Here is a 7,494-nt window from a genome sequence, read left to right as displayed (position 1 = left end):
TTTTTTGGCTATTTGGGCTGTTTTGGGTTCCAAATGAACCATAGAATTATTTTTCTAAATCTGTGATATAGGACATTGGTATTTTGATGGGGATTGAATTGAATCTGTAAATCACTTTGGGCAGAGTAGGCATTTTAACAATGTTAATTCTAGCAGTCCATGACATGAGATATTTTCTTCCATTTGTTTGTATTATTTTGGATTTTTCTCATCAGTGTTTTGTAGTTCTCCTTGTAGAGATCTTTCATCTCTTTGGTTAACTATATTCTTAGAAAAAAAAAATTTTGTAGAAATTGTAAATTATATTGGGTGTTTGATTTGACTCTCAGCCTGACTGTTAATGGTATGTAAAAATGCTACTGAATTGTGTACATTGATTTGTAATCTGAGACTTTTTTGGGATTTATCAATTCTAGAAGTCTTTTGGTTAATTCTTTAGAGTTTTCTAAGTATGAAATCATATTCTTAGCAAGCAAGGATAGTTTGACTTTCTCTTTACCAATTCGGATGCCCTGTATTTCTTTCTCTTGCATGATTGCTCTGGCTAGGACTTCCAATACTATGTTGCATAGAAATACTGAAATTGAGCATCCTTGCAGTGTTCCAGTTCTTATGGGGAATGCTTTCAACTTTAATTCATTCAGTATGATGTTAGCTGTGGGTTTTGTCATATACTGTTTTTATTATTTTGAGGTATTTTCCTTCTATGCCTAGTTTGTTGAAGGTTTTTATCATGAAATAGTGTTGAGTTTTGTTGAATGCATTTTTGGCATCTATTAAGATGATATGTTTTTCTTTTTAATTACGTGGTGAATTACATTCATTGATTTGCATATTGTGAACAATTCTTGCGTTCCTGGGATAAAACTCACTTGATCATGGCTTATTAATTTTTTATGTGTTGCTGGACATAGTTTGCTAGCATTTAGCATATTGTTGAGGATTTTCACATTTTTGTTCATAAGGGATATTAGTTTGTAGTGGTTTGTGTGTGTGTGTGTGTTTCTGTGTCCTTTCCTAATTTTGGTATCAGGATGATATTAGTTTTGTGAAATGCATTAGGGATGATTGATGTTATGGAACAGTTTCAAGTAGGATAGGTACCATTTCTTTGGTCTGATAGAATTTGGCTGAAAATCCTTCAAATCTAGGGATTTTTTTTTTTAATTGGGAAAAAAATTATTACTGATTCAATCTTGCTATTTATTATTGGTCTATTTAGGATTTCTATTTCTTTGTGATTCAAGCTTGAGAGATCATGTGTTTCCAAAAATTTATCAATTCTGCTTTGTGTGCTTAGATTTTCTAGTTTGTGTTCAAAATAGAGTTGGAAGATCTTTTGTAATTCTGTGATATCAGTTGTTATGTTTCCTTTTTCATTTCTGATTAAGTTTCTTTGAATCCCCAATTCTTCTTACTTTGGTTAATCTAACTAGAGAGCTATTGACTTTGTTTACCCTTTTAAAGAACCAAGTTTTCATTTCAGTGATCTTTTGCATGTTTGTTTGTTTTTTTTTCAAATTGTTTAATTCTGCTTGAATCTTGGTTATTTCTCATCCTCTGCTAGCTTTGGGTTTGATTTGTTTTAGTTTTTTTTTTTTTTTTGGTGTGACATTTCTCATCCTCTGCTAGTTTTGGGTTTGATTTGTTTTAGTTTTTTTTTTTTTTGGTGTGACTTTTTTTAAGGTGTGACATTGGATTATTAACTTGTAATCTGTCCATCTTTTTGATGCAGGAAGTTGGTGCTATTAATTTCCTTATCAAGATTGTATGATTTAATAAAAAAAATTAAAAAAAAGATTGTTTTTTCTGAATCTCAAAGATTTTGTTAGTTTGTCATTAATTTCAAAAATGTTTTTAATTTCCATCTTGATTTCATCATTGAACAAAGACATTCAGCACTGGGTTTAATTTCCATGTATTTATGTAGTTTTGAGAGATCCTTTTGGATTTGATTTCTGGGTTTATTTCACTGTGGTTTGAGAAGATACCTGGTGTAATTTTGAGTTTTACAAGTTTGCTAAGACTTATTTTGTGGCCTAACATATGCTTTGTCTTAGAAAATGTTAAATGTGCTGATGAGAAGAATGAATATTCTGCAGTTTGGGGATAAAATGTTCTACATATATCTGTTATGCACACATTTGTTTTAGAGTTAGGTTTTCTGTTTTGATGATCTACTTCTGTCAGTGGTTTGAAAAGTCTCCCATTATTTTTATACAACAATTTCTGTTTATTTTATTTCTTGTATTTGTTTTATAAATCTGGAGTTCCATACGAGGTGCATATATGTTTAGCATTGTTATATCTTCTTGTTAAACTGATCTCTTTATCATTATCTAATGACAACTTTTGTAATTTATTACAATTGTTGTTCTAAAAATTGTTTTATCTGCTATAAAACTAGCTACTCTTGTTCACTTTAGGTTAACATTTTTATAGAATATATTTTGCACCTGTTCACCTTAAGTCTTATGCAACTCTTTATGAATTAAATAGGTTTCTTGGAGATACCAGCTATTTGGATTATGTTTTTATAATCCATTCCATTGAGCTATATTATTTAAGTGGTGTGGTTAAACCATTTATAGTCAATGTTAATATTAATCAGTGAGATGTGATTCATCATGTTGATTTTTATCTACTTCCTTTGTATTTTCCTTTGCATTATTGTTTGATAAAATCTTTTTATTTCCCTCCTTCTCTCTTTTCTTTTCTTTTATGGAAAACTTAGTAATGTTTACCTTTTTCTCAGTCTTGCAAACCATATTAGATGCTTAGAGCCTCTCATTTATTTTCCTGTATGCAGTGCCATGAAGTGTTAAAGCTTAAGAGGTTTCTCCAAATTCAGTAAGTAAGTCCATCTCTGTAAATTTTATTCAAGCATAATCTGTAGACATTCTCATGCACCACTTGTGGGTATGTTCATGGTGCACTAACCTTAGTGCGGGCAGTTATGAGTGCCTGGGGTGTTCACAGGCTAGGTGGTGGAATTTCTTATTGGTGCATCACATAAGTTTATTTGAGTGGGACTTTAGTGGAATGTTTGAGGTGGTTAATAAGAACTGCAACTGTTTATTGAGTTCCATGCTTCAGTGGCTATGAACTCCTACTCCATTTTTCTACTTCTGACTTCCGCAAGGTTACTCATCTCTGCCAATTCCCTGTGTGTTTGGGAGGAGTGAAAGAAGTAGGTCCCTTTGGCAGTATCTCACACAGGCGGGGAAGCCAGAAATTCACTATACTTTCACTAACTCCCATAGGAGAAACCACGTGCTAATCTCTTCCTACTGACCTATGTAGCCTTGTGTAAGGTGATGTGAGTAAAGTTAAACTGCCTTCTTTATTAGCATTTTTTTATCCAACCAGATTCTTGGCCTTTATGCTGAACTCCTAGGCTCCTACAAAGGTACTCTTTATCTGAGGGTAACTGTTGCAATTGATGTCTCTGTCTCCACAGAGATCTGAAAACTCCTGTGCCAACTACTTGCTAGTGTCATGCCTATATCACATATTTTTAACATCCAGACTTGAAAACAACTTATGACACTACCATCCATCCCCTACTAGCCCGTATTGAGTCACATGGCCCAAGTAAATTTAAACAATTTGACACATCTTGCCCAAGTGAGATGGCAGACTAAGAAGATTCAGGTTCTTGTTCCCCCAAGAAAATATCAAGTAAATAGAAGATTTACTGAAATAGCCTTGTGAGAGATCTAAAACTAAACAAGATCTACATTAACCAAGTGAATGCTCATACTCAAAGATAAACCCACACTCACAACAGTGTAGAATGTTATGACATTTGTGCTTGTGCTTACACCACTGAATCCCCAATGTGGTGCAGTCAGGAAGAAACTGCTCTGGCACTGGTTCTTTTGCTGTGTTGAAATAAAAAGAGTAGAGATGATTTGCACATTCTGTATTGTATGGTGGATATGTGAGGAACTAAATTCTGTCCCACCTGACTTATAGCTCACATAGAAATGAAAGCATAGATTTGATATTAGGTCACAGGCTGTTGAAAGCAGTGGTAGATGCTGGGCATATGTAAATGTGTGAGATCTACAGATTTACAGATGTATGGGGTCAAAATATTATAGGCACAAGAATATAATATAACATCTTAGGCCCCAAGAACAAGAAAGGGAGAGACTCTCATGGAAATCAAACTATTTAAATGTAGCCATACATATAATGGACTTGGGAGGAAATGCACATGCTAAGATGGATGGAAGACTTATGTCAAGAAAAGGCCTAAGAATACGTTAAACTTTTACATCTAATTAGACCCACTGAGCAAAGATTACAAGAGTTGGCTATTTTTCAAGTATCCGATTTTCAAGAAAACAATGTAATACATACTAATGAACATTGTCCATTCAATAAAACAAAGTCACCAGAAACTGACTGTAAGGAAATGTAGCCTTTAAAACAATTACCTGAACTATACACAAACAGCTAAAGAAAAATATGGAGAAAGAAGTAAATAAATTTTAAAAATTATACATGAACAAAATTAGAATATAAACAAAAATGTAAATTATAAGAAAGAATAAACAGATTCTCTGACACTAACAAGTACAATAAGAAAACTAAGACATTTGTAGAGGAGCTCAATATCTGACTCAAAGAGGAAAACTTGAAGGCAGTTAATTTGAAATTATTAAGTCAAATTATTGACTCAAAAAGAAAATAAAGGATGAAGAAAAGTGAATAGGACTGCATCAAGTGGACAAATATATAAGACACAGAAGAGACAGGGGGAAAGGGCAGAGAAATTATTTGAACAGATAATGATTGAAAAAAATCTAAATTTGAGAAAAATAATGGATGCATAAAAATAAAATTTTTTAAAAATTTCAAATACGATAAAAGCAGATACCCTTACTGAGACACAATGCAATCAAATTGTAAAAGAAAATGAGCTTTTTTGGTCTTTGTTTTTGCTTATATTTATATGGAAAATAATGTTTGTGGATTTGCGAATATTAAACCAATCTTGCATTCCTTTCATGAAACCTACTTGATCATGATGTATGACCTTTTTGCTGATAAGCTGTAATCTATTGCCTAGCATTTTGTTGCAAATTTTTGCATCTATATTCATTAGTGAAATTAGTCTGAAGTTCTCTTTTTTAGTTGGATATTTTCCTGGTTTTGGTATCAGGATGATGTTTGCCTCATAGAACATGTTGGGGAAGATTCCTTCCTTCTCAATTTTCTGAAATAATTTCTGCAGTACGGAAATAAGCTCTTCCTAGAAGGTTTGATAGAATTCTGGTGTGAAGCCATCCAGACCAGGGCATGTTTTTTATTTTTGTTGTTTTGTTTTATTAAATCATAGCTGTGTACAATAATGCAATCATGAGGTACAATGTGCTGGTTCCATATACAGTCTGAAATATTTTCACCAAACTGGTTAGCATAGCCTTCATGGCATTTTCTTAATTATTGTGTTAAAACCCTTATACTTTACACTTAGTAAATTTCACCTGCACTCTTCCAGGATGTACCCTAGGTGTGGACCCACCAATCATCCTCCCTCCACCCTTCTTCCCCCTCCCTTGTCCTCCCTTGCCTTCTTCCCCATATTCTTGTACTGAGATTGGGTTATAGCCTTCGTATGAATGCTATAAATTAGTTTCATATTAGGGCTGAGTACATTGGGTACTTTTTCTTCCATTCTTGGGATACCTTGCTAAGAAGAATATTTTCCAACTCCATCCATGTAAACACAAAAGAGGTATAGTCTCCATCTTTCTTTATGGCTGCATAATATTCCATGGTGTACATATACCACAATTTATTAATCCATTCATGGGTTGGTGAGTACTTGGGATTCTTCCATGACTTAGCAATTAGGAATTGGGCTGCAATAAACATTCTGGTACAAATATCTTTATTATAATGCAATTTTTGGTCTTCTGGATATATACCTAGTAGAGGAATTATAGGCTCGAATGGCAGATCTATTTTTAGATCTCTAAGTATTCTCCAAATATCTTTCCAAAAGGACCATATTAGTTTGCATTTCCACCAGCAGTACAGAAGTGTTCCCTTTTCTCCACATCTATGCCAACATCTCTGGTTTTGTGATTTTGTGATGTGGGCTAATCTTACTGGAGTTAGATGATATCTCAAAGTAGTTTTTATTTGCATTTCTCTGATGGTTAAGGATGATGAGCATTTTTTTCATGTGTCTGTAGGTCATGCACCTGTCTTTTTCAGAGAAGTTTTTTTCAAGTTTCTTGCCCAGCCTGAGATGGGATCACTTGTTCTTTTCATGCTAATACATTTGAGTTCGCTGTGGATTCTTGTTATTAAACCTTTGTCAGACACATAACTTGAAAATATCTTCTCCCATTCTGAGGGCTGTCTGCTTGCTTTACTTACTATGTTCTTGGCTGTGCAGAAGCTTTCTACTTTGATCAGGTCTCAGTAGTGTATTTTTAATGCTGCTTCAATTGCCCGGGGGGTCCTCCTCATAAAATATTCGCCCAGGCCAATTCCTTCAAGAGTTTTCCCTGCACTTTCTTCTAGTATTTTTATAGTTTCATGTCTTAAGTTTAAATCTTTAATCCAGTGAGAGTCTGTCTTAGTTAAAGGTGAAAGGTGTGGGTCTAGTTTCAGTCTTCTACAGGTCGGTCGCCAGCCAGTTCACCCAGCACCATTTGTTAAATAGGGAATCTTTTCCCCATTGACTGTTTTTAATTGGCTTGTCAAATATCAAATAACGGTAAGTAACTGGGTTCATTTCTTGGTTCTCTATTCTGTTCCATTTATCTATCTCTCTGTTTTCATGCCAGTACCATGCTCTTTTGATCACTATTGATTTATAGTATAGTCTGAAGTCTGGTAGCATAATTCCTCCTGATTTGTTTTTATTTCTGAGTAATGTCTTGGCTATTCGAGTTTTTTTCTGACTCCATATAAAACGATGTATTATTTTTTTGAGATCTTTAAAGTATGACAATGGAGCTTTAATAGGTATTGCATTAAAATTGTATAATGCTTTGGGTAGTATAGACATTTTGACAATGTTGATTTTTCCCAGCCATGAGCATGGTATGTTTTTCCATTTGTTAACATCTTCAACTATTTCCTTTCTTAGAGTTTCATAGTTCTCTTTATAGAGATCTTTCATGTTCTTTGTCAGATTAAACTCCCAAATGTTTCATCTTCTTTGGTGCTACTGTAAATGGAATAGAGTCCTTGATTATTTTTTCAGCTTGGCTATTGTTGGTATATATAAAGGCTACAGATTTATGGGTGTTGATTTTGTATCCTGAGACATTGCTGTATTCCTTGATCACTTCTAAGAGTTTTGTAGTAGAATCCCTGGTGTTTTCCAGATATACAATCATATCAAACTTTCGAAGAGTGAAAGTTTGATCTCTTCTGACCCTATATGGATACCCTTGATCGCCTTTTCTTCCCTAATTGCAGTGGCTAAAGCTTCCATTATAATGTTAAAGAGCATTGGAAACA

Source organism: Nycticebus coucang, chromosome 20, assembly GCF_027406575.1.
Source record: "Nycticebus coucang isolate mNycCou1 chromosome 20, mNycCou1.pri, whole genome shotgun sequence".
Classification (NCBI taxonomy): domain Eukaryota; kingdom Metazoa; phylum Chordata; class Mammalia; order Primates; family Lorisidae; genus Nycticebus; species Nycticebus coucang.
The sequence above is the reverse complement of the archived record's forward strand: the minus strand, read 5'-3'. Positions refer to the sequence as shown.